Raw genomic sequence first — 10,122 nt, 5'->3', positions numbered from 1 at the left:
ACTCAGAAAGTAACTCCCGCAGCGCAAAAATGTGGCTTCGTCTCACGGCATGACGGCATGGCTGGTACCCGGCACGATAGCGTCGGAGCACCCGCACACACCCGCGTCTATCGTCCCAAATATATATATATATATATATATATATATATATATTTTTTTTAAATATGCGAGACAAGACCCACGAGACGACGAGAGCGTGAAACGCAAGACGGCGGGAAAACCATGCAAGACTGGATGGACAATTGATGCAGGGTACTTTGTGTCGGGCGGCCGCTTGCGACACATAACACACACATGCTCAATTTCGGTTCTCAGTTTAGTTTCGGTTTTGAAAGGCGGCCGGTCTTTTGGCGCAGGTTTGGCGCAGATTATCTATATTGTGGCAAAATGTAGCAGGATGTAGCAATGTTAGCCCCTTGGCGCAGTTTGGTGCGATTGGCGCAGCAATCACATCACTGGCTTCTTAGCCTTATAGGAGAACCCTACAAGGTGCTCGAGAACTTTAGACACAACAAAGGGTGAGAGCTTTGCAACTGGTTTCTGTTCTCCAGCGAATGAATGACAAAAAACTTTGAAAAAGAATCTAAAGAAGAAGCCTTTACAATGGTCTTGGGTTCAAGACAAAGCCTTTTCGAGGCTTAACCAGCTGAACGGGGTTTGAAGGGGTGGGGCGCCATAGGAGGGCAAAGAGTGTTCAGAATCCGCGGTGCAACGCCCACCACTGAGCCCAACAAGGGGTTAGGTAACGCACCATAACAAGAAGGGCTTGGCTGGAGACGTTACGCTAACAGTGCTGCCGGGAGCTATAACCAAGTGTGGATCTGGACGAGGGTATCTGTCACCACCCAAGGTTAGCCCTTGCCGCCAAAGAAGGTGAAATAAAAAGGAAGAGGAGAAGAAGAAAGGTATAGAAAGGAGAGGTGGAGAAAGGCGACTGACTGAATGATCCTGGTCGGGCCAAGCCAGGACACCCGTCTATGAGAAGCAGGGGCCGAAGCGGTGTATTGCCTCGCCCGGGGGGCCCCGAAGGGTCCAAACATACCCCGGGCTTGGCTCAACCACCAGGGTCCCCTTTTCCCCGGACACGGGTACGCCACGCAGCCAGACGTGGGTGGGCGAACCCACATGGCTCGGGGTTCGTAGTGACGCCACTCACCAAGCACCTACTGAAGTAGGTGCCCCCTGCGTGCGGGTATGGTGGCCCACGTGGCTGGGGTCCGTGGTAACGCTACTCACCAAGCACCTAGCACCTAAGGTGCAGGCGCCCCCTGCGGGGCTCGGGGTACGTGGAGACGCCACTCTCCAAACACCTGCTTTCACAGGTGCCCCTGCGGGGGAGAAGAGTAAAAAGAAGGAGAAGACAAAGGTAAAAGAGGGGAGGGGATAGTAGAAGTGGCGACTGACTGAATCATCCTGGTTGGGCCAAGCCAGGACACCCGTCTACGGGAAGCGGGGGCCGAAGTGGTGTATTGCCTCACCCGGGGGGCCCCGAAGGGTCCAAACCTACCCCGGGTTCGACTCAACCACCAGGATGCCCTTTTCCCCGGACACGGTAAAGCCACGCACAGCCAGACGTGGGCGGGCGAACCCGCATGGCTCGGGGTCCGTGGAGACGCCACTCTCCAAACACCTGTTTTCACAGGTGCCCCCTGCGGGGAGAGTTCTATGGGAGGCGAACCGGTGGTTTAAAAAAGCCGCGTTATACCCGGTCCTGCACTATAAGCGGTTACGTTGTAAGTGGTCTATACTGTAACACCACGAATGGTGGTGAGTGTAAGGTGTGCAGATACGCTCACTTTCGTGTCAAGGATATGGTTGAGGCAGAGCAACGCTGCTGCCCTATTTTTCTCAAATACTTCTACGAAAAGGTCTCCAGAAAATGTCTTTTTTGCGTTAAACTTTTCTCCTACCAAGTACTTTAAGACCTTGGCCACAAGGAAAGGGGGAAGTTTCGACATCGGTTTTGTCTCAACTTCGGAATGTACAATGAAAAACTTAGTAACATAGTCGGTGTTGCTCTTGTCCAAAGGTGGTAGATATGCATCGGTGCTGACCCTTTTGGGGGCCAGATCGAAAGGTTTAAGCTTGGAACCCATAAGAGGGGAATGGTGTTCGGAAACTGTGGTGCACCGCCTACCACCGAGCCCAACAAGGAAATAGGTAGCGCTTCATAACAAGAATAGCTTGGCTGAAGAAGTTACTCTATTAGTGCTGCCCAGTTTCTATAACCAAGTGTGGTTCTAGACAAGGTGCCTGTCGCCACCCAGGGTTAGCAGTTGCCGCCGAGAGTTGAAAAAGGAAAAAAGAGAAATGAGAAGAGTGAAAAGGAGAAGACAAGGGTGAAAGAAAGGAGGGGATAGAAGAAGTGGCGACTAGACTAAATCATCCTGGCCGGGCCTTACCAGGACTCCCGTCTACGAGAAGCGGGGGCCGAAGTGGTGTATTGCCTTGCCCGGGGGGCCCCGAAGGGTCCAAACCTACCCCGGGCTCGGCTCAACCACCAGGATGCCCTTTTCCCCAGACACGGGAAAGCCACGCACAGCCATACGTGGGCGGGTGAACCCGCATGGCTCGAGGTCCTTGGAGACGGCTCTCCAAACACCTGCTTTCACAGGTGCCCCCTGCGGGCTCGTAGGGGAAGATGGTGGCGAGGTCCTGGCTGGGCACTGCACCTGTATGAATGAATGAATGAATGAATTTGGGGTTTTTTGGCGCAGCAGCAACTCGGGCCATAGTGCGCCAAACACATGGTGAGTAAATATCACAAGACTCGGCGGCTAAATTATACATTGCTAAATTTCACTTTACTAAAATCTGCTAAAGGCGATTTAAAATACCAATATTCTTTAAGAAGTTGAACACTTGTGTATGTGGGACAAGAGGCTCGTCTCCGAGCAAAAGTGCCAGGTGAAACGGAATATGCTCTCTAAAAAAGATTGGGAAGTAGGTGCAGCGTTCGTTATGAAATTGCGGACATACTAGAAGGATGTGGAGTATACTTAAAGTTTCAAAGCAGTAATCGCACACTGGAGGGTCTTCGCTTTTTAAGAGGTACCCGTGAGTTAGGCGTGTGTGTCCTATTCGCAGCCGGCACAGAATAACTTCGTAAAACCTTTCTCGATGTCTGGCACTGCGCCATTCACTCAAAGTAGGCTTAATACTATGGAGCTTATTGCAACAGTCAGAGCTCCACTCCACTTGCCAGGAACGTTTTATTTTCTTTCGCAGAGTAGTTCTATAGTCAGTCGCTGGAATGGCGTGGGTTTCAATGGACCTGTTTATACATGTACTTGCAGCTCGGTCAGCCTCCTCATTGCCGTGTATTCCTATATGACTGGGTACCCAGCAGAACTGAATATCAATATTTTGCTTGCGGGCCTTTATTATTTTACCACGGAGTAGAGAAATGAGGGGGTGGTTCCAGGATGTTGCTGAGTCAAGTGCAAGGAGGCAACTAAGCGAGTCTGAAAATACTATGGATTTCCTAAAATTTTGTTTAATTATTTGTTCGACAGCTAATATCAGCCCTAGAAGCTCAGCAGTGAAAACAGATGCCTCGGGGTTAATTCGTCTAACACGCTGGAAGGACTGCCCCACCACAGCACATCCAACATAATCAATGCCCTTCGTCCCATCGGTGAAGAAACTCTTGCCGGTCTCGTAACGGCTTGCTATCTCGAAGAATTCCTGTTTTATAACACTGGAGTCGACAACTCTCATGTTGTACTCTGTTAATGAGAGGTTGCATGTTACGGCTATATCATCCCAAGGAGCAAATCTCTGTGGAGTTTCCATAACAGGAGGGGATATATTAAAGCTGTACTTCTCTGCGGCATCCCTCACGCGGAGCGCAAAGGGACGTGTTACAGACGGCTTGTTTTGAAAGGTCTGTTCATAATTTACGTTGTTAGTCAAAGAAAAATTTGGATGTTGAGGGAGAGTCCGCAGTCTTAGATAGTACTGTGCGCTAAGGTAAAACCTCCGTTTATCAAGCGACCACTCATTTGACTCAGCATACAAGCTAAGCACTGGCGATGTTCGAAAGGCCCCGATTGCTAGTCGAATACCCTGATTGTGAACCGGGTCCAACATCTTAAGCGTAGAGGGCTTAGCAGAACCGTAGACAATGCTGCCATAATCCAGCACAGAACGAACACATGCCCTATAAAGTCGTAAAAGGCAGAGACGGTCTGAACCCCAAGAACGGTGTGCCAGGACTTTAAGAATGTTTAATTTCCGCTGACATTTAATTCTTAGAGCCTTCACATGTGAGCCAAATGTTAGCTTGCTGTCAAATACTAAACCGAGGAACTTATGTTCTGACCTAACAGGAATGGGCGCACCTTTGATGGACAGCGATGGAACAGAAAATACTCCCCGCCTTCGAGAAAAACAGACTGCCACGGTTTTCTCGGCGGAAAACCGAAAACCGTTCTGATCAGCCCACCTACTCATCTTGTTCACCGTCAGTTGAACTTGGCGCTCACAGATAGCTAAATTACACGAAGAAAAGCAAACTTGGACATCATCAACGTAAAGAGAATGGGAGACCATGGGCGGAATCACCTGAGACAGAGAATTCGTTTTTATAATAAACAAAGTGACGCTCAAGACACAGCCCTGCGGTACGCCATTCTCCTGGGGGAAAGGGTCAGAGACCGTAGCCCCCAGGCGTACCTGAAAGCCACGATCCTGCAGAAAGTCGGAAATGCAGTTAAACATTCTCCCTTTTATGCCCATCGAGATGAGGTCCTGAAGTATGCCGTAGCGCCAGGCGGTGTCGTAGTCCTTTTCAAGGTCAAAAAACACCGAAAGACAAAACTGCCTATTTACAAAAGCCTCCCGGATGGTCGTTTCGAGGCGCACCAGATGGTCAACAGTAGACCTGGAAGTGCGGAAACCACATTGGAAATTACTTAGAAGTTTCTTACGTTCTAGCACGTAGACGAGTCTACTGTTGACCAGCCGTTCGAAGGTCTTTCCCAGACAGCTAGTGAGGGCAATTGGCCTGTAGCTCGTGGCTTTGCTTCTGTCCTTTCCTTGTTTTAAAATGGGAACGACCACAGCCTGTTTCCAGGAGCTGGGAAATTTCCCTTTCGCCCAGATTATGTTAAAAAACTGAAGAAGAGTGACAAGAAATGTATCAGGTAGGTGGGAAAGCATAGTGGGGTGAATTGAATCAGGTCCAGGGGATGTGGGTTTTGCAGCAGCAAGGGCTCGACGAAGCTCGACAAGAGAAAAGGGACGGTTATATTCTTCAGTACAATCATTTGACATACGAATTGGAGTTCTCTCACATTTCGACATACGGCCACGAAATTCCATTTTTTTCCGAAAAAATGCATTTTCAAAAAATATTATATTTGGGTTCACTATGTTCTGAAGCATAGTTTCAGAAAGTTTTATTTATAAATGCGCAGTATTTATTTCGCAAAAAATTATTTTCGGCAAGCTCGCGGCCGCGCGCGGCGACCCGCCGAGCAAGCAGACGGCGAAGTTCGGCATTTTCAAATTAGGCCTACTCCGCGCTCGTTCGACGCAGCCGAGATAACTTACCCTCGTTGGAAGCGCCGTTTCTTCTAGTTTCTGCCCATAGAAGCTTGCTACGTTTGAGTCTATTTGTGTCCCGGGAGAACCCCGTACATACAAGCAGAAAAAACGTGGGAACTATGATACCAGCAATCCCATTGGTTGTGACCCGAAACAGGGCTCACGATTGGCCGCCTGCGCGCGCTATCGGCAGCTTCTTTCGCTTCTGATTGTATCGCTTCTGATCGTATCGCTAGTTTGCCGCTGTTTAGATTCGTTTTCCCTCTTTGTTCCCGGTAGTTTTTCTGCCGAGAAATGCCTGCTTCCAAAGTTAGCACTCGCAGTAGCTTTGGCCGGCGTTCTCAACGGCGGAAACAAAGGGCCGGCGGGCCGGCACCATCGTCGCCGTCTCCGCCACCGTCGTCACGATCTCCAAGCTCAACTGGTGCTTGGCGGACAACGGAGCCTACAGCTTCATCTCCGAATCGGATGTGCTGACCACGTTCGAGAGGAAGCTCAGCCTGCGCGATTTCGACGCGGGGATTACGGACGACCCGGAGCTGACAGACGCTCCCGTTGAAAAGCCCCTGAACGGCTCCTCAATGTGTCCGCCATGCAGACTCTTGTTGCGATTTTACTCTGCCTCAAGTGCCCCGGAAAACTACTGAGCTTGCAAGAAGTTGACATCAACCTTTAGTTTGTTGTTAGCTGCTCGACTTGCGGAGACATCGTCGCGACACCGCACTCACCATCAATCGGCAAGTTTCGAGAGAACGAACTCGCGGTACGTCTAGGCGTCGTTGGAAGAGACTGTGGCATCACTTTCACAAAGCTCATGAATCTCTTCGGGGGCCTCAACGCACTGCCCTCCTCATGCTCATGTAGTTGAAGGTGCCACCAATGACTCGGGTAAATTTCGAGTTTCTGGCATCGCCCGAAAATAAAAAAAAAACAAGTTGAAACTTCAAACGCATTTTTCTCAGTTTCACTTTTTGGCAGGAATTCTTGTTTTAGGAAAGCTATCATTTGACATTCTGAATACAGAGGGACATCATTCAAGGTTATCTGGGACTGAAATTTTCTGGGGAACAAGATAGACTACTTCACAGTTCAAAAAATCTACTCTTCATGAAAAAAAAAATTTTTTTTTTAAACAAAAATTTTACATTTTCTTTTTAAATTTTGGGATGTTCTTATTTTTGTTATAATTGAATATTTTGCAAGTTATTTTTTATCTAGGTTGCACTGTGGGTATTGTTCTTCACATTAAAGCAAAAAGTTTGCCACCAGCTAATTTTATTTTTCTACGATAGACTTCCTAATGAAGTGTCTTTTTTCTGAAGTGCGAGAACCGTAGCATGCTGTAAAGTTGACCAATAATGCTAAAACTTGGCAGATTATCCTTCCTCATAGTGCTGAAATAACCCTCCAAATTTGAACCAAATTGGGTGAAGGGTTCAAAAGTTGACCCTCCCAGGCCATATCCCCCCTTAAACCGTAGAAACTGTGCAGTGTAATTTTCGGAACTGGAGACTTGTGCAAAGTGGTTACCCAGTGCATTGGCTTGTTCATATAACGATGAATAAGCTTCTCCATTCTCAGCTAAAAGCAAGGGGATTGAGAAAGAACGGTAGTCGCCCTCCATTCTTCCCACTCTGTCCCAGACAATCTTGGCTGGTGTGTAACTATTGATGGAGGATGCATACGAGCAAAAGGATCTCTTTTTGGCCTGTTTTCTGATATAGCGGGCTTTTGCCCGCAACTGTTTAAATGCCAGGAGGTTTCTGGAGGTCGGATACCTTCTAAACCTTCCCCAAGAACAGTTTTGTCGCTTTCGGGATTTCTGCACTCATCATCCCACCATCGCTTCGGGCGTCTCGGCAGGTTGCCGGATGTCTGTGGGACGGACAAACAGGCTGCTTCAAGGATTGCTGTTGTTATTAGTGCATTTCCATCGTCCACAGAGACCACTTGTGAAAGATCCAAGGAGGAAGGAAAGCTTGACTTAAAAAGCTCCCAATCTGCTAAAGAGATCTTCCAACGAGGAGGACAACAAGGAAGCCTAGGTAGAACTTCTAGCGGAGTATGGTACACTGGGAAGTGGTCGCTCCCATAAGGGTTATCTAATACGTTCCAGGTAAAGTCGGTAAAAATCGCAGATGAACAAATAGTGAGGTCAAGACAAGAGAAAGAGCAGTTATGAGAACTGAAATATGTTGGTGCTCCAGTATTTAAAACACACACTTCTCTAAGAGACAAAAACCGTGCCACAACAGAACCCCGGGTGTCAGTCCGATCACCACCCCAGAGCGGGTTATGTGCATTAAAATCACCCATTAAAATAAAAGGTTCAGGCAGTTGGACAGCTAAGGCTTCAAGCTGGGAAAGTTCCAAGGATGATGAAGGAGGGATGTAAATGGAGCAGATGGTAATGAGGCGATCTCGTAGCAATCTTACCGCGACGGCCTCCAGAGAAGTGTTAAGGGAGACTTCGCTGGCAGGTAAACTACTGTCTACAATAATTGCAACTCCCCCAGAAGCGCCAGAGGTCGTCACGCGATCAAAAAATTTATATTAGATGGCTTCAGATATGTTTCCTGCAGACAGAATACGGAAGGTTCATGTTTGTGTAACAAGAACCTCACATCGTCCAAATTACTAAAAAGACCTCTGCAGTTCCACTGCATAAAACTCATTATTTAAAAAACAGTAGAGCAAATATTAAAAAGTTAAAAAACGCGAAAAGAGAAAAAAAACAAGAACATACTGATCAAAAAGGATCATCAGGTCTTAAAATCGATCTTAATACGCGGGGCATTTTTCTTTTTCGTAGCTTCCTTCTGTTTCCCAGTGGGACCACTGGGGGCGCAAGAGGAAGACTCAGATCCCGAGAGGAGGGAGTCCTCGTCAGATCTGGGTCCACTCTCATCCATTGGCTCCTCTGTTGGGGAAGCAATGGCCTCAGGTTGACCTGCAGAGGTCGACTGCTTGGGGGGCTCCCCAGGCTTCCTCTGAGGAGTAGAGGTCCGGGATTGGAGGCCCCGGCCCCGAGGGACCGAAGCAGCAGGTGGGGCAGGAGAGGTCATACCCTGCCCTGAGGTGGATGCTGACGCAACAGCATCCACCTTGCAGTTTGGAGGCGGTGCCATGGGCACCGCTCCCGAGGTGGACGCTGATGAGGAAGCATCCACCTTGCGGTTTGGAGGCAGTGCAACTGGCACTGCTCCCGAGGAAGGGGGACCTAACAGGAGACGCGAGTCGTCCGAAGACGTCTGCGTTCCCGTTGACACCATTGACCGTGCCGGACCCCTCTGCACGGCCTGGGAATAAGACCCTTTAGAAACAAACGCAAAGCGCTTCTTTGCATCAATGTAGCTTATATTTTCTTTAATTTTTAGTGCAAGAATTTCTTTTTCTTGTTTCCAGACAGGGCAGGATCTGGAATAGGCAGGGTGGTGGCCTTCACAGTTTGAACACAGAGGTTCACTCTCACATGCTTCAGCAATGTGCTCTTTACTAGAGCACTTGGCACACTTGTTGGTCCCCCGGCAGCTCCGCGACCCATGCCCGAACCACTGACACTTAAAGCAGCGCAGCGGATTCGGCACATATGGGCGGACGCGGCACTGGAGGTAGCCGGCTCTAACAACTTCGGGAAGAGAGGTCGATTCGAAAGTTAAAACAATATGTTTTGTTTTCAATTCTACGCCGTCCCGACGCAGGGTGATCCGCCGTGCAGCCGTCACTCCCTGCGTGGCCAGCCCCTCAACGACTTCATTCTCCGGTGTATCAAGGAGGTCATCCTCAGAGATGACACCTTGAACAGTGTTAAGGGTGCGGTGTGCTGTGACAGTGACCCTATAGTCTGAGATAGAGTTTAGAGCTAAGAGGGCGTCACTTTGTCGCTTAGTGTTAATCTGGATGAGGAGGTAACTAATACCGGCCGTGCCAGAAGCATGCTCGGGCCGTGTCGTGCAAAGAGCCGCAACGAGAACGAGCTCAGTGTGGCCAACTACGCTTTGGCTTTCTCCGCCAAGGCTTTGCGAACGCACGCATTCAGGCCTAGGCGAATTCTGCCGGCACGCCGTATTGCCGCAGAACGGCGCTGCTATTTTGGCACAGTGATGTCATGAGAACTTCCCCCCATCCACCAGATGAGAATTTGAAATCGTTTAATTATGTTTAAAATTAGTTCTCCCGAGTTTTACAGCGCAATATTTATATTTCCGAGGTGGTGCCTGTCCCTAGCCCATATTTATGCAACAAGATAGGCGCTAAAATTTCGTTTCACTACCCCTTTAAGGGTGCGGTGTGCTGCGACAGTGACCCTATAGTCCAAGATGGAGTTTAGCGCTAAGAGGGCGTCACTTTGTCGTTTGGTGTTAATCTGGATGAGGAGGTTGCCAGATGACATTTTCTTGGCATGAAAGTCTTTTCCAACCACTCCCTCTATCACCTTCGCGACGAGGAATGGGGACAGTTTGGCAAGAGGTTTTTCAGTCTCCGAATGCATTACCAGGAATTTTGAAAATTTTTCAGGCGTAGATGGTGTTTTTTCAAGGAGTAGAGCTTCGGTGCGGCCTCTTTTCAGAG

Source organism: Ixodes scapularis, unplaced genomic scaffold (genome assembly GCF_016920785.2).
Source record: "Ixodes scapularis isolate PalLabHiFi unplaced genomic scaffold, ASM1692078v2 PGA_scaffold47__10_contigs__length_4178495, whole genome shotgun sequence".
NCBI lineage: Eukaryota > Metazoa > Arthropoda > Arachnida > Ixodida > Ixodidae > Ixodes > Ixodes scapularis.
The sequence above is the reverse complement of the archived record's forward strand: the minus strand, read 5'-3'. Positions refer to the sequence as shown.